The sequence below is a fragment of the Bos indicus x Bos taurus genome, chromosome 16, assembly GCF_003369695.1.
Source record: "Bos indicus x Bos taurus breed Angus x Brahman F1 hybrid chromosome 16, Bos_hybrid_MaternalHap_v2.0, whole genome shotgun sequence".
Lineage (NCBI taxonomy): Eukaryota > Metazoa > Chordata > Mammalia > Artiodactyla > Bovidae > Bos > Bos indicus x Bos taurus.
Genome location: NC_040091.1, coordinates 30,827,908 through 30,851,054, shown reverse-complemented (window position 1 = coordinate 30,851,054; position 23,147 = coordinate 30,827,908). Strand labels below are relative to the sequence as shown.

Genomic DNA, 23,147 nt, shown 5'->3' with positions numbered 1-23,147 from the left:
ACTCTCTTCTCCTCCTCCAGTCTTGCCCAGCATCAGGGGCTTTTCCAGTGAGTCAGCTCTTCGCATCAGGTGGCAGAAGTATTGGAGCTTCAGTATCAGTCCTTTATTGTTTCAAAATTGACTTTCCATGTACAGGGATATGGCAAGTCCTTCTGGAAGTAGGTGACGACTATGTTCAGTGGCTAGAGACTGGTATGACCTTTGGGGCCTGAGTCAGCCCAGGGACAGGACTGGGCTGCAGGCCACATCAGTCAGGCACATGTGTGGGCAGCTCATTTCCCTCCGTGACATTTCTTCTCCCCCAGGAAAATGTAAGAATGGATTGGAGAACTCTTACATTCCTTATAATTCTAAAATTCTATATGCTTCCAAGTCATGATTGCCTTACCCTGGCACTGGTGAGGGCAGGTTTGTGCTCAGAAGATCCAGTATGATTCTAGGCTCTGAAGGCACCCACCCTCCTCCAGCAGAAGCTATTCCTGCAGACTGTAACTTCCTTCAGCTCCTCCCCCTTCCTCCAGCTCCCTGAATTGCTGTGTAAAGAATGTACAAGGCAAGGCGTGAACGCAGACATGTCTTCACTGTGTTCTTTGGGAGGGTGTGCCTCTCAATTTCCTCCTTTATGACCAACATAACACCGCAACCCACCTCCTACCTGAGGGAGGGAGCTATGTTGTCCGGTAAACATGCTTGGAGTCAGATCCGGGGAACCATCCCCTCGTCAGAACAACCTGATGGAGAACATTTCCAGTCATCTGCCAAGCAGGAGAGACTCACCCAGTAACAGGAATAAAAAAAGAGACAGGCACCCACTCAAAGGGGCGGGGTGAGAGAGAAGCAGTACCTTATTTGTCAGGATATAATGATTAGTCTTTTTTTTTTTTTTTCTTTTTTGGTATAAACTACTGTGAATATTCATTGGAAGGACTGATGCTGAAGCCGAAGCTCTAATACTTTGCCCTGCTGATGCCAAGAGCCAGCTCACTGGAAAAGACCCTGATGCTGGGAAAGATTGAAGGCAGGAGGAGAAGGCGGTGACAGAGGATGAGATGGTTGGATAGCATCACTGACTCAATGGACATAAGTCTGGGCAAACTCTGGGAGAGAGTGAAGGATGGGGAAGCCTGGTGTGCTGCAGTCCATGTGGTCGCAAAGAGTCGGACAAGACTGAGTGACAGAACAACTACGAGTGAGTGAATCTCATCCAAGGAACAAGCCAGAGAGTTCGGTTTGAGCAAGGATGGAGATGCAGCCTGGGTCCAGAGGAAGATGAAGGTGGAGAGAGGCAGTGAGATGGCTTCTCTTCACTGGAAAAAATCCCTGAGATAAAATTCACAAGGGTCAGCACACAGTCTGAGAGGCACAGCCCGTCCCCTAGCTGCAGGCTCAGCAGCTGGTCTCAGAATAAGATGAAATGAATAGCCTTGAACGAGGCAGGCTGCCCAGGCAGGAGAACCTTAGAGATGGCAAGAAACAAAGCTATTCCCTGGCCTAAGGGAATTTTCGAGAAGTATATGAATAGTAATTATCTGAAGAGAGATAACAACAGAGGCTCAGAAGGCCAAGTACCAGTCTAACTAATTTACTCAACATTTACAACAGGGCTGAACACTAGGTGAGTTAATGACCCGCCCATCAAACACTTTATTGTGATTTCTAGATGCTTCACAGAAGGCATCCAAATAAGACCAGAAGTTGGGGAAAGACTCTGGAAACAGAGAAGTGGGACTAAGGGTGGTAGCTGTCTTCAGGAGAAAGGCAAAATTTAGATTTTAGATGTCATCAGCATAATAGCACCTAAACTGCTCTTTTACTAGGGTTACCTCATGGGGCCTTATCTATGCATAGATGAATCACTGGTATAAATGAGCTAAAATATTAGTTGTAGTTGCATTGAGGTGATGGGGTTGTTGGGAGGGGGGTGTCCATTGTTGTACTTTAAAAAAAAAAAAAAAAACAGATAGCATAACTTTTATAATCAGAAAGGGGGAAAGGAAAATCAACAAAAGTCCAGCTGTTGTCTTTCCATAGTGTAACAACTGCAAAAAGAAACTTCAGTCAACGTCAGCACAACTACTGTCTAGCAGAGGAGTAAAACATGACTATTAATGAACTATTAAGTATGAGTTGAACTGCAATCCTGAAGGAAAGCACTCAAATTTCTGGTATCCTCCTGCTCTGAACAGAAACAATTTAATAATGTCATTTATAGCCATGTCCAATTATACAAGCCATTGTTTGCATAGAAATATTAGAAAATGAAGATGGAAAAATTTGTGAGGCAGCACAAGTGTAAGAACACATACAGCTCCCCTTTTTAAAAGAAGAATTCTTTTTTGATCTCATTTGATTGGGGGTAAAAAGAGAGCTCTGTTGTTACACACTTGTTTAGCCTTGTCCTAGTACTGAGCACACAGAGAAGGCAATGGCACCCCACTCCAGTACTCTTGCCTGGAAAATCCCATGGATGGAGGAGCCTGGTAGGCTGCAGTCCAGGGAGCCTGGTGGGCTGCCATCTATGGGGTCACACAGAGTCAGACACGACTGAAGTGACTTAGCAGCAGCAGCAGCAGTACTGAACACAAGCAGCCCCAGGGACCTGTGAGATGGATGCTACTGCAGGACTTTATTAAATGACATGTTTTTATCTCCTGTGCTGTGTACCTGGAATTGCTGAGGAGCTGCTCTTGCTAAAGGATTTGAGGTCACTTATCTTGTACTTTGGCCACCTCATGCGAAGAGTTGATTCACTGGAAAAGACTCCAATGCTGGGAGGGATTGGGGGCAGGAGGAGAAGGGGACGACAGAGGATGAGATGGCTGGATGGCATCACCAACTCAATGGACGTGGGTTTGGGTGAACTCTGGAAGTTAGTGATGGACAGGGAGGCCTGGCATGCTGCAATTCATTGGGTCGCAAAGAGTCAGACATGACTGAGCGACTGAACTGAACTGAACTGATCTTGTACTGGCTCTGTCAGGAGCTCCAACAAGGAAAGCTTTGGGACCTTCCACCTGACAGAACTTTGGAATTTCCAGAAATATGTTTTCCTTAGGTTTCAGATGCTCAGGAATGACCTCATACCATGGATTCCATCATACACACATTCTCTTCAGTAAAGGCTCCCAAGACAACTTCTCACAAAAGGGCCTTGGTTAGTGCTTGAGATGAAGAGTAAACTAAGCTCACAAAAGACCCTGTTGGACAAGGCCGGCGCGGGAAATGGTCTCAATCCCTTCTCTACGTCTCCAGGTGAAACAGGAGGGAAGGGGGCAGGGCAGAACATTTGAAAGAAGGACACAGCCTGAGGACACGAGTAAACTGATTAGAACCACATGGGTCCAAGATGGCGGACAAATCGACTTCAGCTGGACTTAGAGCCTCAGTAGATGTTCACTGTAACACATCAGTGTGCTAAGTGAGCACATGTGGCATGTGCTCCCCCACAGGAGCCATGACATTTCCAAGGCTGACCATCAAAGACCAAAAGTGGGTGCTGGCCCAATTCCTGGAAATCTCTGCCCCTTCCCTGGTAGCTCAGCCGGTAAGGAATCCGCCTGCAATGTGGGAAACCTGGGTTCGATTCCTAGGTTGGGAAGATCCCCTAGAGAAGGGAAAGGTTCCCACTCCACTATTCTGGCCTGGAGAATTCCATGGACTTCTCCATGGAATTAGAGAGTTGGACACGACTGAGGGACTTTCACTTCACTTTCCCAGAATAGGTAGCCTATGAAATTAACCCAGCTCATAAAAGCTAACCACACCACATTTCAAGGCTGGTGTCTCCTTCTGAGACGGCCCACACTCTGTCTGTGGTGTGTGTTTCTAAATAAATCCACTTTTTACCTATCACTTTGCCTCTCACTCGGAGAAGGCAACGGCACCCCACTCCAGTACTCTTGCCTGGAAAATCCCATGGATGGAGGAGCCTGGTAGGCTGCAGTCCATGGGGTCGCTAGAGTCGGACACGACTGAGCGACTTCACTTTCACTTTTCACTTTCATGCATTGGAGAAGGAAATGGCAACCCACTCCAGTGTTCTTGCCTGGAGAATCCCAGGGACGGGGGAGCCTGGTGGGCTGCTGTCTATTGGATCGCACAGAGTCGGACACGACTGAAGGGACTTAGCAGTAGCAGTAGCAGTTGCCTCTCACTGAATTTTCTCTGCAATGAGACTTCAAGAACCTGAGCTTCATTAAGTTGTGAAACTAGGTGTGTGATATCAGTTGGAAGACTGTGGGTTTGGGCCACGTTCGAGTCCCAGCCATGTGGGTTCAAGTCCCAGCCAAGTCACGTGGTTTCACAGGTACAGCCTCCAAGGAAAATGATTTGAAGGCAAGCCAGGAAACTGTTGTTACCAAATAGTGGGCTCTTCAGTGTATGAAACAGAAGGCACTCTTATGTCTGTGACACCACTATACTAGACTTCCCCACTGGCTCAGGGGTAAATAATCTGCCTACCGTGAAAGAGACCCAGGTTTGATCCCTAGGTCGGGAAGATCCCTTGGAGAAGGAAATGGGAACCCACTCCAGTAGTCTTGCTTGGGAAATCCCATGGACAGAGGAGCCTGGCGGGCTATAGTCCGTGGGGTCACAAGGGCTGGAGATGACTGGGTGACTAAGCCACTGCCACCACCATACCCCAGGGCCTCCCTCCCAGATGCTCAGGGATGAACACTCCGTGTGTGGCTAAGAATTTGCACTGACTTGGCAAGGCTCTGGTTTGGGATACACTTCAGCTTTCCTTCTGAAGTTATAAATAAATTCAAAACTTAACAACGGAAATCTCGGACCCAGCATTGCTTCTTATCCACGACTACAAGAAGTCAAACATCCCAACCAGAAGGAAAGAGGAACACGCAGAGGAAGCTCTTGTTGACAGATGGGACGTCATGGAGGCAGAACCAGAAGAGCTGCTGGTTAACTCAGAATGAAGTACCCCTGCCTCCCACCCAAGGGTGCACATGGACATCACACCTGTGTTCCCCTTCTACCCCATGGTCACCTAGTCTCAGCAGTGCTCACTAATTTTTCTTAAGTGAAAGTGAAGTCGCTCAGTCGTATCCAACTCTTAGTGACCCCATGGACTGCAGCCTACCAGGCTCCTCCATCAATGGGATTTTCCAGTCAAGAGTACTGGAGTGGGGTGCCATTGCCTTCTCCTAATTTTTCTTAAAGTATGGTTTATGGATAACCTGCATCAGAATAGTTGGGGAGCTAAAAACAGATGGATCCCGACCAAAGAGATTAATTAGAGGGTTGGGGCCTCGGGAATCAGTATGTTTAAACTCCAGGTGATCCTGATGCATAGTAACATTGAGGCATCACATCCAAGGAAGTACTCATATCCCATTGCCAGTGACAACCTGATGGGTGGGGCAGAAGCCACTGTGTTCTGGCAGTGCCGCCTCTGTGTGGTTGCTGTCCTGCTTGATGGCATTAGAACACCCTTCCCAGGTGAGGATGGCGACAAAGGGTAACATCTTTAGCACTTTGTAGCCTACAAAGTTTGTCCACAGCCACTGTCTCGTCACATCAACCCCTCAGAGGTGTAGGCTAGAATCTCTGTTTTCACAAACTCAGAAATGACATGCCCTAATAATACCACACAGCCTGCTGGTAAACATCTGAGTTGAGACCTTGGACTTGGGTTTGGTGATTCCAAACCCTGTGATCCAGCCATTCACTGGAGCTGCCCTTCAAGTGTCCATGTGGCTGCCCCGCAGCGTTGACTTCCTCTGGCCAAGTGGGTGAGGTGCAGCTCATGGTTCTTTTAAAAGAGCGGAGCACCTCTGTGTGGGTTCCTAGGTGGCTCAGCGATAAAGAATCCACCTGCTAACGGAAGAGACATGGGTTCAGTCCCTGGGTGGGGGAGATCCTCTGGAGAAGGGAATGGCAACCCACTGCAGTATCCTTGCCTGGAGAATCCCATGGACGGAGGAACCTGGTGGGCTACAGTCCATCAGGGTCACAAAGAGTCAGACATGACTTAGCAACTAAACAATACCTCTATGGAAGAAGATGGGCCAGGGTACCTCAGAGAGGTTTGGGGCAAAGCCTTGGGGTATGGGAGAGGGGTCAACATGTCCAGTGAAGCTCAATGGGAACAGAACGACAGATCCAGGAGTTCCTTCCTACCATGCTGCTGCTGCTGCTAAGTCGCTTCAGTCGTGTCCGACTCTGTGCAATCCCATAGATGGCAGCCCACCAGGCTCTCCGTCCCTGGGATTCTCCAGGCAAGAACACTGGAGTGGGTTGCCATTTCCTTCTCCAATGCATGAAAGTGGAAAGTGAAAGTGAAGTCGCTCAGTCGTGTCCGACTCTAGCGACCCCATGGACTGCAGCCTACGAGGCTCCTCAGTCCATGGGATTTTCTAGGCAAGAGTACTGGAGTGGGGTGCCATTGCCTTCTCCATTCCTACCATGAGCCTCTCCCAATTATCTGTGCCAAGAAACTGAGGTTTTCTCCAGATGGATTACAGCTGAGGAGAAGAGAAAATTTAAGTCTATTTCCATGCAGATTGCAGCAGTGGTAGACTCTCCACACAGAGTGTTCCTTGGGGGCACAACACCTTTACTCTATATCAAGACAGACCAAGGGGAGTGGGGCTCACTCTGACATTTCTGGAGTCGTGCTCAGCTGAGCAGCATCCTCAGACGCAGCTCAGAATGGGAGACTGAAGCAATGTGATATTCAGCTGAGCCACTGCAAAGCCACATATTATGGAATCCAAGGTGACCTTGACTGCAAGAGGTCCCCTTCATCTGCATAGAAAATGCCAGATGCCGTCAGCTGCTACCAGCTGTGGTCCCAGGGGCTTAGTTGTTTCCCCGGGATGCTATACAGATGTGGCATTCTTTGCATGGTGCCCAATTTCCCAGTTGAGGTCAAGGACTCAGCAACCGAGACCCCATGACCTGCCATCCACTTCAGCCATTGCCACTCCACATGGCTCCTCCACCCTCCCACATGGCATTGATCTCAATACCTCCTGCAACTCTCCAATCAAAAGACATTTTTACACATGTGGCATAAAGCCCATTAAAAAAAAATCTTCCAATGAGACTGTCCTCAAATCTACAGAACAGGGCTGAGCCAAAGTGAATGTTTAATAAACAGAACTAGAGGATGATCAAGGCATGCCCTACTCCACTTGCATCAGTGTGGGCAAGTGCCCTGAAGTGCGCAGACTCTGTGAGAGCAAAGGGGCTTTCATTCTCTGCTTCCCTAAGTAGTACAGTCTCTGTCTGGCACCCCACAGGCACGGGCCCTGTGGGAGAGGAGCTCAGTTAGCCCTTTGGTGTGAAATCAAGAGTAACAGAGGGCTTCCCGGGTGGCTCGGTGGTGAAGACCCCGCCTGTCAACGCAGGAGACATGAGAGACGCCACTCGATCCCTGGGTCAGGAGGATCCCCTGGAGGAGGGCCTGGCAGCCACCCCAGTATTCTTGCCTGGAGAATTCCATGGACAGAGGAGCCTGGTGGGCTACAGTCCATGGGGTCGCAAAGAGATAGACACGACTGAAGTGACTTAAAATGCTTACACACACAGTGTGACAGAGGCCTTTGGCTTTAGAAGAATGGGGATGGATAAACACACATAAAAGGGGACACAGGAAAAGCGTTTAGAGAACCGTCTTCCTATCTTCTTTCTTTCCCACCTTCTTTAGGACAGCTTTTAAATTCATTTTAAAAATTTCTTCCTCTCTCTCTAGCCCTTCCCTAAGCATTTCTGTGCTCGCCTGCCCCCTCCCTCGACAGGCGTGGGCGTGCTCCTCTTTCCAAGGCTGCGTTATCTGTGCCCGGAGAAGCTCACCTCATAAAGGCAGGGAAGAAAGGGGGTAAATAAAAGCAAGTATCCTTTAAAACTCGGTGCCACACAGCACTGCAATTTCCTGGGCCAATGGCTTTGTCCGGGCAAAGCTCCCACTCATGCCAACAGGCCCAGTAGGATTTATCAAATTCAGCCATATGGACAGTATTCATAGATGTTCATTCCCGAAGCTCTTGCTTTATTGACTCTCTCTCATGTTTTCTCCCCCTAGATCGTTCACTGAAGTAGTCGGACGACCTTTAAGAGGAGCCTGGAAGTGGGATTTCTGCTCTCCTTTTCTGTTGGAGAGAGAGAGGACAGGCGCAGTGGGGAGAATGCCAGGGGAGGGAAGAGATGTGGAGCGACCTCCCTGATTCAGTCCCGGTCTTGGTCCTGGACGAAATGACGCTGGAGCAGAATGGGGTCCCAGGCACTGTGGGGCAGGCAAGGCTCCTCTCCTTCACGCACAGGGACCCAGAGGCCCAGAGACACACTTTCTGTGACCCAAAAACAGGGTCAAGTCTGCACAGCCTTGGCCCTGGGGCACTCCTCACAGTCACCCAGCGCTGCACACAGCCAGCCACTAATCAAAGGAGCCACTGTCACCATTTAATAAGCAAATAGCCTCAAAGAAGAGACACCTCATACCAAGGACTATGGACTATAGCCCACCAGGCTCCTCTGACCATGGGATTCTCCAGGGAAGAATACTGTAGTGGGTTGCCATGCCCTTCTCCAGAGGATCTTCCCAACCCAGGGATCAAACCTGCATCTCCTGTGGCTCCTGCATTGCAGGTAGATTCTTTACTTCTGAGCCACTGGGGAAGCCCGTCTCTTCCATACTGAGTATCAATAAAGGTTAGTTGTATAAAAGAACAGGGAGATGAAGGGGTGACAGAGTGAACAAAAGTAAGGCATAAGTAAGGCATTGTTCTCTCAAGCCTTAAGCCAAGCATTCACTGAGGAACTTTGACGATGCAGACCCACCGGTGCTCAGCAGGGATCTGGATATGTCACCCTTAGGGAGGACCCCTGGAGAAGCCACCAGACCCTTTAGGACACGGCTGTGCCATAAGACAGATGTTAAAAGAATAGGTTCTACCACGACTCGCGGCAACCTGTGTCCACCTTCTCCTAGACTCCAAGCTCTCGGCGGCCGCCCCCACCACCTCTGCTAGAAGACTTCACACCTGCTTGGGGTCTCAGGCTTTTCTCCAGCTGTTCCTGCCTCTCCCAGTTCCAGATCAAGGAGGAGAGTCTACCATTATTAAGTCACTGCCATGAGATTCCTAAGTGGGTATATTAGTCTGCTGGGACTGCCACACCAAGATACCATAAACTGGGGGGCCCCAACGACAGTTATTTCTCACAGTTTTGGAAGCTGGGAAGTAGAAGTTCAAGATGCAAGCAGATTCGGTTCCTGGTGAGAACCCTCTTCCTGGCTTGCAGACAGCCATCTTCTTACTGTGTCCTCACACAGCAGAGAGAAGGACAGAACTAACTTTCTGGTCTCTTATAATCCCATCACAAGGACCCCACTCTTATGACCTCATCTAAATCTAATATCAATACCTCCAAAGGCCTCAGCTCCCAACACCATCATGTTGGGGGTTCAGGCTTTAACATATAAAGCTGTGAGGGACACAGACATACAATCCATGACAGCGGCCCCTCCATCTAGTCTGCATCCCTATCATCAAACCAGGAGGTGTTCATAGGGTGGGATGAGGCCATCCGTGGCCTTCCCTGAACACCTTGCCTGTCCCTTCGCTTTTCTTACCACCTTTGTGACTTCTGTTGTGTGCAGGCATTTCTTTGACCTCTCCCACAAGAGTGTAAGCCCCTCTAAGAGAGGAATCGATCATAAGAGCATTTATTGAGCCTGTGCCCACTGTTCTAAACACACTGTCACTTCATTCCTATGGAGTCTGTGAGACAGACATAAATCGTTCCTATTTCACATCTATAGCAAGCTCACGATTGGAAGAAGTAAGTAACTTGCCCAAGGTCATGCCCCAGCTGTGGCTCATCTCGGACTGGAATTGAGGCCTCAAAACTGTCAGTTATTTTCTTCCCTGAAAGCAGGGACCTCCTCTTGGTTATCTTTGTATCCCTGCTCTTACCTCTGGCACCTGGCACAATGCTTTCGATGTTGTATTTATTTAAATACTCATTAAATATAAATGGAAGAATATGCATCTTTTATTCACTCCACCAAATTTTTAAAAAGTTTACAGTTGGGTAATATTAAGTATATTCACATTGCTGTGGATTAGATCTCTGGGATGTTTTCATCTTACAAAACTGAAACTCGGTACCCACCCACCCAACAACTCTCCATTTCGCCTTTCCCCAGCCCCTGGCAACCATTATTTTATTTTCTATCAGTTTAATTACTTGAAATGCCTCATCTGGGTGGAATCACACAGTATTTCCTTTTTGTGACTGTCTTATCCCACTTAGCATACTCAAGGCTCATCCATGTTGTCACAAATGCAAGATTTCCTTCGTTTTTATGGCTGAATATTATTCCAATACATATAGCCCACTAAGTTTTTTTTTTTTTTAATAAATGATTTTCTTTTTAGTATTTTAAAGTATTTATTGAATTTGTTATAATACTCTTACGCTTTTGGTTTTTTGGCTGCAAAGCAAGTGGATTCTTAGTTCCCTGACCAGGGATGGAACCCACATCCCCTGCAATGGAAGGTGAAGTCTTAACCACTGGACCACCAGGGAAGTCCCCTATTCCACTAGGTTCTAAAAATGCCCAGTCTTATCAAATCGCTTCCTTATACACTTCTACATTTAAAATGGATAACCAACAAGATCCCACTATATATAGCGCAGGTAACTCTGCTCAATATTATGTGGCAGGCTGAATGGGAGGGCAGTCTGGGGGAGAATGGGTATGTGACTATGTATGAGCCCCTCTGCTGTCTACCTGAAACTATCACAACATTGTTAATCGGCTATACTCCAAAAAATACCAAGTTAAAAAAAGACACCCTCAATTTCACTTCACTCACAGAAGAGCTTTGATGATACGACCACCACCCCCATCAGCTAATGAGCTCTCGCACTGTGCTAACTGATCCTCTCACTCTGTCCTCACAGTAATCCTTGAAGAGCGTGGTATGACGTGCAGATGAGAAAACTGAGGCCCAGGGAGATTAAAGAACATATTCAAGGACACGGTACTGCAGAGTGCAGCAATCTGGATCTCTGACGCTCTTCCAGGGCCCCTCTGACTCTACAGCCTGCTGCCCGCCATTCATCTGTACTTCCTCCCAGTGAGTGGCGTAGCAGAAGCAGGGACCAGAAGCATGAGGTGACACCCGAGGATGCACTGCCGTTTAGCTGTAGCAGTGGGGTGTAGCCCTGAATCCCTGACTCCCAGCCCAGGGCTCTCTGCCCTGCTCACCTGCCACCCACCTCCCCAGGCCACTCTTCATCTGGGTGACCTGTGCACGTGATTTTCAAGTCAAATCTCATACCCTCCTCAAGGCCCAGATCAAGACTCACTTCTTCCTGACCAAATGCTCCCACTGACTTTCCTTGTAGTTTGCTTCCCCTTTGCTTTGGGTGGCCAAATCTAGTCAGATAGACATTCTCCCAGGTGGCGTTAGAGAGTGCTTTGTGATCCTCCAAGGAAGGATGCACACGCCCCTTCCCACCTCTCCACCTAATAGCATCCTGGTATGGCCAGCACTTGACAAATGCTTTCTGACCAGATGCACCACGGAGCCGCGCAATGTAAGAGCTTCTTTAGGGAACATCTGCCTTAACACTCTTACTTTCCAGACGAGAAACTGAGTCCCAGGAACGTGTAGTGACTTGTCTGGTTACAGAGCTAACTAGTGAAGACTAGGGCCTTGGAACCCAGTCTTCTGTCTCCTGGTTGGAGTTCTCCTGCTGCTGTAGGTGCTGGGCCCCATCTAACCAGAGTCTTTAACCCTTTCTGCATCAGAACTGTGTCCTAAGGCCCTAAGTGGGCAAACACAAGGAAAGAGAGGTTAAATCCTACATTCAGTCATTTTAAGTGAAAGAAAGTGAAGTTATTCAGTCGTGTCCGACTCTTCGTGACCCCCTGGACTGTAGCCTACCAGGCTCCTCTATCCATGGGATTTTCAAGGCAAGAGTACTGGAGTGGGTTGCCATTGCCTTCTCCATCATTACTCTCAGACATAACCAATTAGATCATATCTTATTTTCAATAAGCAGTCAGCACTTCTCAAATAATGCAGAACATTGATTTCCAGGTATTTATCTCTGTATGTTATTTATCCAAATAGATTTATATTAGAATTGAGCACTTTAGAAATGTATTAATAGCAAAAATATATTAAACACTCATAACTGGACCACATATGGCTTTCCTTGTCTTCTATATAGATATACTTACTCATTCATTAATTCACTTATATTAATTCACTTATAGTAATACCATCCGGAGAAGGCAATGGCACCCCACTCCAGTACTCTTGCCTAGAAAATCCCATGGATGGAGGAGCCTAGTGGGCTGTGGTCCATGGGGTCGCTAGGAGTAGGACATGACTGAGCGACTTCACTTTCTCTTTTCACTTTCATGCATTGGAGAAGGCAACGGCAACCCACTCCAGTGTTCTTGCCTGGAGAATCCCAGGGATGGGGGAGCCTGGTGGGCTGCCGTCTATGGGGTCGCACAGAGTCGGACACAACTGAAGTGACTTAGCAGTAGCAATACCATCCAGACCTATGAATATTAATAGCCTGAGAACAAAATCCTGAGCATTAACTTCTGTTGTACAGGCATTAACTAGGTCTGACCTCAGAGTTACAGGGTTTAACCAAATCATTTATTCACACACACCTCAGATATGCATTGGTTCAAACTTTGCACCTTTCCATTCATGCGTACCTTTGTTTACTGATCCCCTAATTAAGTCACTAATAATAATAAAGTCAATGTGTAAAATTCAAAAAACCCTAAAAACAATATCTTAGAATATTACTAAGGTCTATCTGTAGGCTTATTTTTCATAAAACTAAGATGCTATGTCTTTTTTGCAGCAGATCACAACATTATACACAAAGATTATCAGCTTACTTGCTTCATGTCAATCCCATATTTATACTTTATCTACTATGCCTGTCCTTCATTCACTTAATTTTCCCATGTTTAAAAGATGGTACATATGGTAGCCAGCCTCCAAGACTGCACCCAAGGATTCCTGGCTCCTAGTACTCGTAGCCTTGCAGTCTCCTCCCATATTAAATCATGCTTGGCCTCTATACCCAATAGAATATTTGACAGGCTGACAGTGTATGACCTCTGAATCTTAATTACACATACATTGAGCTTTCTGCCTCCCTTTCTCTTGTATGGATTGCTCTTGGGGAACTCAGCTGTCATGTTGTAAGGACACTCAAGCAGTCCGGAGGCGAGGTCCATGTATAAAGAACTGTGGTCTCCCTCCCAACAACCAGCACGAACTTTCTAGCCTTCTGAGTGACTCATGGAGGCAGATCCTCTAGACCAAGCTTTCACATATCTGCAATCCTACCTGACATCTTGACTGCAACTTCACAAAGGACCCTAAACCAAAACTGCCCGCTAATCCTCTCTAGATTCCTGCCCCATAGAAAATGTGATGAATAGCAAATATTTATTGTTGTTTTCAGTTGCTCAGTTGTAGGGTAATTTATTACACAATAAAAAAACTGATACAATGATCAACCACCAAGTGTCATATCTCACAATGAGGACATTGATTTAAGGGGATATGAAAATACTACTTTTTAATTTCTAGAGGAGAAAAAAAAGATGAAAAGGAGTTTTGAACAGAGAGAAATACATAAAGAATAGTGAAAATTCCCAGTTCTTACAGAGCTATTAAATAGCTGAAAGACAACACAGTCTCTCTGTCCTTTCTCCTCTGCCCCCGCCACCCTCGCTACAATACCGTTTGCTTTAAAGGAAGGTTTGGGAGATGCAATTGTCTCCAGGGTGAAGTGTGAAAATCTAGAAAAGGGCATTAACATTTTATGACCTCAAAATTCTTAATAAATTAACTTTATTAAAGGATCGCTGGGTTTCTAGTACCTTGAAAATGAAATTGCACCTTCTAGAAAACATATATTCACCTCATTTGCAGGTTTGCCGCATTGTTACAGCTACTCACATCTCTCCATGACAAAGGAAAGAAACCATACGTTTCTTTTTTTTTTTTAATTAGCATCTTATAATTCATAAAACATCGGAACACATTGTTTTTTTAAATGCCATTTCTTATAATAAACCTAGGGGATTGCATAATGGAGGTAATTTAATCCACAAATGGGACTTTTGAGAGCCTACTGTGTTCTGGGCACTATTCTAGGCCCTAGGTATACAAGATTACACTACGCAGAGAAACTTTCTGTTCTCCTGGAACGTATTCTATTCCAATTAGCTCCCCTTTCATTGGATGAGACAACTGAATCTTAGACAGCCTTAAGTGATTTGCCCATGGCGCTCTGGTTAATGAGCAAGAGGACCGGGGCTTGGATCAAGGTTTCAGATTCTCTCACTCCAGAATACACCTGCTTTATGCAAACAGGTGTTTGTTTTCTCTAAAGTCAAGGGTCTGTATGTTCTCCCAACACCTTCCCCTCAACTATGGGACACAGGTATGGGGAGCAATTGGTCTTTAACACAATCAGAGTGACTGTCCAGAAATGGATTCTGTTTTTTTTCTCTTAGAAAATGACATGTAACAACGACATATCCATATGAGGTAGGGCTGGGCCCCTACTCTTCTTCCATATACAAAAATTAAGTCCAAATGAATCAAAAACATAAATATAAAAGCTGGAAACCTAGTAGAAGAAAATCTAACTATAAACCTAGTAAAAGAAGATACAAGGATTAATATTCACGGCTTTGTATTAGGCAATGTTTTCTTAGATATGGCACCAAAAGCATAAGCAAGAAAAGAAAACATAAGTAAATTGAACATCATTAAAATTAAAGCTTTGGGGCAACAACAAAAAGAAAAGATAACCCACAGAGTGAGGAAAAACACAGGTAAATTATATACGGCAAAGAACTTCTTTCTAGAATATATAAAGAGTTATTACAACTCAGTAAAGACAAAGGGTATGAATAGATATGAGCAGAGTATATGAACTGACACTTCTCTAAGGAATAAGTAATAATAGGCAAATTAAAACCACAGTGTGATACCAATACACGTCCGCTAGGTTGGCTAGAATCAAAGGACAGATAATAGCAAGTGGTGACAAGGATGTGGAGAAACTGGAACCTCCATACACTACTGGTGAATGTGTAAAATTGTGCACCCACTTTGGAAAACAGTTTGGCAATTCCTCAAAATGTTAAACACAGAATTACCACATGATCTAGCAATACCACTCTTAAGTATATATTTGGGAGAAATTAAAACATGCCCATACAAAAATTCGTTCAGACATGTTCATAGCAGTATTATCCTTAACAGCCACAAAGTGGAAAGAGCACAGATGTCCATCAGCTGATGTATGGATAAATACAATCTGGTATATCCGTCAAATGGAATATTATTTATCAATAAAAAGAAACAGAGTACTAATACATGCTATAATATGGGTGAACCTTGAAAATATGGTCAGTGAAAGAAGCCAGCCAACCAAGGCCACCTACTGCACGATTCCATTTACACACACTGTCCAGAACAGGCAAATACGAGACAGAAAGCAGATTACTAGAAACTAGGGGCTGAGAGGACTGTGGTGTGACTGCTAATGAAAGTGTCCTAAAATTGCATTAAAAAGGTAGTTGAGTCATAATTCTGTAAATATATTGAAAGACATTGAGTTGCACACTTTAAATGGTAATTGTATACTATCTGAATTACATCTCAATAAAGCTGTAAAAATAAGAAAAGATGATGCATAATCTAGTCTTTCTTTTATGGTAAAAGATGACCTAAATAGCTATGTGTATAAGTGAGCAGGCAGCTGGCCTGGGAACAACCTTGTCTTTTATCTTCTGTAAACCTGTAGAGAATGATCTTCTAGGGAACTTTCTAGAACAAGAGTTTGTGACAGAGTGTAGTCAGCAAATATTTCCCAAACTATTCAGAAAACGAAGACCATGGCATCTGGTCCCATCACTTCATGGGAAATAGATGGGGAAACAGTGGAAACAGTGTCAGACTTTATTTTTGGGGGGCTCCAAAATCACTGCAGATGGTGACTGAAGCCATGAAATTAAAAGACGCTTACTCCTTGGAAGAAAAGTTATGACCAACCTAGATAGCATATTCAAAAGCAGAGACATTACTTTGCCAACAAAGGTCCATCTAGTCAAGGCTATGGTTTTTCCAGTAGTCATGTATGGATGTGAGAGTTGGACTGTGAAGAAAGCTGAGCACCGAAGAATTGATGCTTTTGAACTGTGGTGTTGGAGAAGACTCTTGAGAGTCCCTTGGACTGCAGGGAGATCCAACCAGTCCATTCTAAAGGAGATCAGCCCTGGGTGTTCTTTGGAAGGAATGATGTTAAAGCTGAAACTCCAGTACTTTGGGCACCTCATGCAAAGAGTTGACTCATTGGAAAAGACTCTGATACTGGGAGGGATTGCAGGCAGGAGGAGAAGGGGACGACAGAGGATGAGATGGCTGGATGGCATCACCGACTCGATGGACATGAGTTTGAGTGAACTCTGGGAGATGGTGATGGACAGGGAGGCCTGGCATGCTGCGATTCATGGGGTCACAAAGAGTCAGAGGTGACTGAGCGACTGAACTGAACTGAACTGAACCATAGAAAAAGAAAGCTCAGAGATTACTGATTTTCCTGGCAAAACACAGCCTCTGGTAATGTTTACAACTTTGTATGGTGGCACCACATTCACAAGTGTTTTACCTGAGACAGCCAATGTTGTTGTTAAGTTGCTAAGTCATGTCCAACATTTTTGTGATGCCATAGACTGCAGCCCACCAGGCTCCCCTGTCCATGGGATTCCCCAGGCGAGAATACTGGAGTGGGTTGCTGTTTCTTCCCTCAGGGAATCTTCTTGACCCAGGTATCAAATCTGAGTCTCCTGCATTGGCAGGCGTATTCTTTACCACTGAGCTACCAGGGAAGCCCAAGACAGACAATACCTATCTTTAAACTAGAAGAGACAGATATTTCTTTCTTCTTCCTCTCCAATGTCACCCTCCAGCTTCAAAATGCCTAGACTGAGTTTCAGAATTATCATCGAGAGTAAGATGTAGATTCTTGGTGGGTGGCCTCTCAGCCCATGTCCCTGCCCTGCCCCCTTCCCTCCTCACAAGAGTTGGCCTGGTTTCTCTCACCACAAACAGCGCTATCAACAACCACATCCAAATTCCACAGCTTCTTACCCAAACTTGAGCTAATCCCAAGTAAACAGTACTTGAACTTCACAAGTCTGGGTCCATACGTTTGTGTGAATGACACACTTCTCAGTATTTTAGCCAGGGCCCACCCTGAGTGACTGTTTTTCTGTAATGACAGTTCTCTACCTTATTGAGGCTAATAAATGCTTGTTCTTCTCAACAGAGCTACACACAGGACCTCAAATGATGAATTTGCTGCTCTATATACAGTGAGACAACTCTAGCTGTGAAATATACAAAGAAACTGTCTTTACTCATCTTCACCAGTGGGAAGGAGTCAAGACGTCTATCTGGTAAGTACAGTCCCTCCATCCATGGCTATTCTGGGGCAAAGCATGTGGCTCAGTAACCTTCTCTCTCATTTGTTATTCTGCCAGAGCAGGGGCCAACTCTGCCCTTATTGCCTTGCCCCAGAAAAGCCATTAACAACTCGAGGTTTCCATCAGCTAGAAACATACCTGCCGGGCAGCTCCTTTACTGCAGCACTCACACAAAGGCTGCACTCACACAAATGTCTGGACTGAGGTCCAACAGAGGATTTTTCACTTGGTTGACATTGTTTTCAGTGTTTTCTTGTTTTCCAGTGATTGAAGGTCAAGTCTGGAGCAGGGGACTGGATTAATAAAGTCCTTGTGCAATGACACATTAACCCTTCACTCACCAGAGAACCGAAAACTGCCAAGCAAGGCTCTGAGGACAACAACTTTCAAATGTCCCTCGATAACCCGAGGCTGATTCTGGAGGAGGCCAGGGTTTATGAATGTGTGTGTGTCTGTGATGCTGGAGAACCCTGGCTCTCAAGTAGGGAGTCTTGAATTGGAAACCTTGCCAGACATCACCTAAGCTGGTGTTACAGGAGCAGAGTTTGCTTCTTCCCTAAATCAGTACCTAGCACACTCATTCCCAAACTTTACAGCTACAGTTTTTATAACTGAGAATTCATCTTATAACAAAAGGATACTAGTAAGTAGGGTAGAGCACTTTCACCCAAGGATGCTCCATGGAACCCCAGGGTTCCCTGAGCAGTGAAGTTTGAAAAAATGTATTCCATTTTTGTTTTATTCTTTGATTCATCAATTGTAAGCTCTCCACTGATTTAATGGCAGCTTTTTTGAAGGGATGAGGAAGAAACACCTGATTACAATTACACAGTTTTGTTTTTAAATTATAAGAGTTTACATTTATCTCTACGGGCACTTACAGACTTCCTTTTTCAGTATCTCAGTAATGGTTTGTATCTAATTCTTTGCCTTCAGATTCTAAAGATTTTCTGAATCACTTTTGACCTTTGGAAGTTATCTGAAATATAATGATGATAAATTGCTTTTCATAAACTTTTCATGACCTTGACTTCTTTTGCAACTTTAGGATAAAAATATAACTGAATCCTGTAAAGGAATATTAGATTCATGAGCCTTCTCTTTTTGACAAGTTTATAGCTTCCTCTTTTCCTTTACTGAGTAACATGTCACTAGATGGTATCAACTTCACTTAAGTGTGAGCTAGAAGCTTTTAATAAATGCTTGGAGACAGAGTTAGGGTTCTTAATAATGAAGGACTCATCATTTCAAGAATTAGCACACCAATTTCTCATTTTGAAATCTCTATGACGCAGCCCTTGAAATCTGGTTATTGCTATCAACTTTAACTATACTGCCTGCAGGGTGGCAGAAAATTTGCCTTTACAATGCTACTTCATAACAGGCTTTTCTTTTTAAAAACATTTCGCTTGCAGATAATTTTACATTTACAGAAAAGTTGCAAAGACAGGACAGAATTCCCATAATCCTTCTCCAGTTTTACCTGTTGTTACGATCTTACATTACCCAGGAACATTTGTCAAACTAAGAAACCAAAGTTGGCGTACTACTGATAATTAAGTTATAGACTTTATCTGGATTTACCAGTGTTTCCATCAATGTCCTCTCTCTCTTCTGGAATCCAATTCAGGGACAAAATCGCATTCAGTTGTCATGTCTCCCCCTTTTTTTCTGGACCATGGCAGTTTCTTAATCTTTCCTAGACAGTCTCAAACAGCACTGGCCAAGTTACTCTATTCAATGTGCCCTGATCTGGGTTTTTCTCATGACTAGGGGTTATAGGTTGGTGTAAACAGTATCAGGGTTTGCCATGATAGGCACAGAGCATCACTCATGATACTAATCTGAATACTATATGGTTAAGGTGTCATTTGCTAGGCATTTTCCACTGCAATTCATAGTCTTTTCTTTCATTCTTTCTTCCTGTTTAAAAAAATTAATTTATTTTAATTGGAGGCTAATTACTTTATAATACTGTAGTTGGTTTGCCATACATTGACATATAATAATCTTTTAAAAGGCATTTTAAGAGTCAAAGAAAGGGACCTCCCTGGTGATACAGTGGATAGGAATCTGCCTGTCAGTGCAGGGGACATGGATTCAATCCTTGGTCTGGGAAGACTCGACATGCTGAGAGGCAACTAAGCCTGTGCCTCACTACTGATCCTACGCTCTAGAGCCCGTGCACCACCATGGAGAGGAGCCCCCTGCTCGCTGCTAGAGAAAGCCTGTGTGGAGCAACAAAGACCCAGCTCAATCCAAAATAAATAAATAAAATAAATAATGAAAAAAAGAGTCAATGAAAGGGTCTAAGTTAACATTTAACCTTGGTGGGCTATTTTAAGCACTCACTCAAGTTGTCATGAGATGAGCAGACCTCTGGGAAGACTGAGTCCCAGCATTTCGTGCGGGCGGGGGAGCCTCAGCACATCCACACCCCCACTGGGTGCTGGGTGGTGGGTGGAGGAGGGTGAGGCGAGGGAGGCTCTGGGCATGCTTGCTCCCGGGGCTCACCTGTAGGAGCCTAAGAATGAGCGTCTTCTTAAACCCTGCACCTTAAACACGTCACTTACCTCACCCTGTTGCTGACACTGATTCGAACATTTACTGCACGTTCAGAAGCACCAGAATATAGACCAATGCACTCGTTATGTTACAACAGAACGAAGTGAACTGTAGAGGCTCTGGGCTGTCCTGTGGTACCTCATTTAATCTGCTGTTTCTCAAATTAATTTGACCACAGACCCCCCGTTTTTTTTTTTTTTTTTTTTCACATTTCAGAGCCCTTTCTTCACCTACACCTGTGACTTACTCTTTGGAACAGAGAGAAGGGCAGTGGATTGGGTCCAAACCCTTGGGTTCTGGACTGGAATCTGCCTCTAGTCCCGCCTGCCTGACATGACCGCATTTCCTCATAAAGAAATGCTCTTCAGAGCCTCTGCCATCCTCGGTGACATTTCTGAGGCATATAAATGGATTTCTCTGACCTCTCCCTCACCCTGGGAAGGCTGTGCTTGCACTTCTGCGAGCTGTGTATGGATATGCTGACAGTCCTCTGGGAGTGGCTGACCTCTGCCACCATGTCGGAGAGGAAAAACTCTCTAGCTGAGCACTCCAGTGCTGACCCCGTAAGAATCCTATCAGAACTGCTCACGCTCCACCATGAAGGCTGGCGGGCTGCAGCCAAGCCCTGTCCTTGCACCCCAGGCCCCCCATCCTACCCCCATTAACCTTTCTGTCTTTTAACTGCCAGGACTCACATACGACTTTAATAGAATGCATTCCTGTTCTTTGATACAGGCTCTTTAACATCCTCTGAAGAGCACTGTATGGGCAGCCAAGTAGGCTGCAAATTTAGGAAGCAAATTATGATCACCAACCTCATTTCACCATCCTGAGTGGCCCCAATGGAGCAGTCGTCCTGTTCAGATCACAGCAATGTCCTGGGTAACGATGGTTCAGCCCACAAGTGGAAAATCAAAGAGGGTGATCTAATGTCAGGCTCTGTCTTGGCTACTGACAAGGACATTTAGGACACAGGATTGTATTTTTCCTACTAAATGACAGCAGCATTTAGCAGCAGGCACACATGAGTACACAGGGGTGCAGAGGGCCATCCATCAAATGAATTAACTCCCACGGGGAGTCTCTGGGGAAAAATTCCAAATTATGGGAATGGGAGCCTTTTCAGCTATTCAACAAGATGGGCTTAGAGATCAACAAGAGCAACTATTCATTTTATTTCAAAAAATGTGTCATCTTTTGTAAAAAGAACGATATGGTAGAAAAGGTATGGACTTGAAGTTGGACGGTCCATGATTCAAATCTTATCTCACGGGGCACGTTTCTCCACTTCTCTGCGTTTTGGTTTTCTCATTAGGAAAATGGGAATAATAACACAAGGATGACTGAAAGGACGTCCTACTGGCAATGACACACGCGTGCGTGCTAAGTCGCTTCAGTCGTGTCCCACTCTTCATGACCCCATGGACTGCAGCCCGTCAGGCTCCTCTGTCCATGGGATTCTCCAGGCAAGAATACTGGAGTGGGTTGCCATTTCCTTCTCCAGGCAATTTTCCTGACCCAGGGATTGAATCCAAGTCTCTTATGTCTCCTGCATTAGCAAGCGGGTTCTTTACCACTAGCGCCACCTGGCAATGATACAGTAAGAATCAAATGAGGTGATTTGTCTGAAGCGTTTTAGCCAGTGCCTGGCACAGAGAAGATGAGTAGCAAGAAATTCCCTTGCTGTGCAAACTGCCTTTACACTGGGGATTATCTCATGCTCAACACCACACGGCATGGCCTCAATTCTGCACAAGCTTGGTACGCCAACACCCCAGCTTTGACAGGGTCTCAGGGACAATCCAGAGAGGCAGGAGCCATTCAAAGCTGTCTCTGTCAGGACAGACGTCAGTGCCCTGAAGTGAGTCTACCTGAACAACCCGACATCGCTCAGGGCTAAGCGGTCTTATTCTCTTTGGATATGATCAGAATGCTGTTTCTCCCTCCTTCTGTTTGCTCTCTGCCCGCATTTTGTTAGCATTTATATTGCCCATGCACAAGAATCATAAAGGCAGCTGAGACTTACAATCATACCCAGTCTGCTCTGATCGAGGTGAGTTTCAAGCACAAGTAAGGAGATTAACTTATTTAACTTATATGCAGAGTACATCATGAGAAATGCTGGACTGGAAGAAACACAAGCTGGAATCAAGATTGCCAGGAGAAATATCAATAACCTCAGATATACAGATGACACCACCCTTATGGCAGAAAGTGAAGAGGAACTAAAAAGCCTCTTGATGAAAGTGAAAGTGGAGAGTGAAAAAGTTGGCTTAAAGCTCAACATTCAGAAAACGAATATCATGGCATCCGGTCCCATCACTTCATGGGAAATAGATGGGGAAACAGTGGAAACAGTGTCAGACTTTATTTTTTTGGGCTCCAAAATCACTGCAGATGGTGACTGCAGCCATGAAATTAAAAGATGCTTACTCCTTGGAAAGAAAGTGATGACCAACCTAGATAGCATATTGAAAAGCAGAGACATTACTTTGCCAACAAAGGTCCGTCTAGTCAAGGCTATGGTTTTTCCAATGGTCATGTATGGATGTGAGAGTTGGACTGTGAAGAAGGCTGAACACCAAAGAATTGATGCTTTTGAACTGTGGTGTTGGAGAAGACTCTTGAGAGTCCCTTGGACTGCAAGGAGATCCAACCAGTCCATTCTGAAGGAGATCAGCCCTGGGATATCTTTGGAGGGAATGATGCTGAAGCTGAAACTCCAGTACTTTGGGCACCTCATGCGAAGAGCCGACTCATTGGAAAAGACTCTGATGCTGGGAAGGATTGAGGGGAGGAGAAGGGGACAACAGAGGATGAGATGGCTGGATGGCATCACTGACTCGATAGACTTGAGTCTGAGTGAACTCCGAGAGTTTGTGATGGACAGGGAGGCCTGGCGTGCTGCGATTCATGGGGTCGCAAAGAGTTGGACACCACCGAGCGACTGAACTGAAGGAGATTAATGTGCAGAGATCGAAAGATCCAAGACAGTCCAGGGATCGCCGCACTGGTTGGTGCCTGGTGACCAGACTGTGATCCTTACAGCTTCAACAACTTAGAT

General features: G+C 45.4%; 1 protein-coding gene and 1 long non-coding RNA gene across 4 annotated transcripts in view; one reads left to right on the top strand and one right to left on the bottom strand.

Annotated features, from left to right (window-relative positions):
- The window catches only part of LOC113906478, a 112,962-nt gene extending 93,494 nt beyond the window's left edge, over positions 1-19,468 (top strand). For both annotated transcript variants that reach the window (XR_003514895.1, XR_003514896.1), the window contains exon 4: positions 17,362-19,468. This is a non-coding gene — a long non-coding RNA (uncharacterized LOC113906478). The remainder of the gene's footprint in view (positions 1-17,361) is intronic.
- The window catches only part of SMYD3 (SET and MYND domain containing 3), a 739,173-nt gene that overhangs the window by 60,239 nt on the left and 655,787 nt on the right, over positions 1-23,147 (bottom strand). The gene's annotated exons all lie outside the window — the stretch shown is intronic.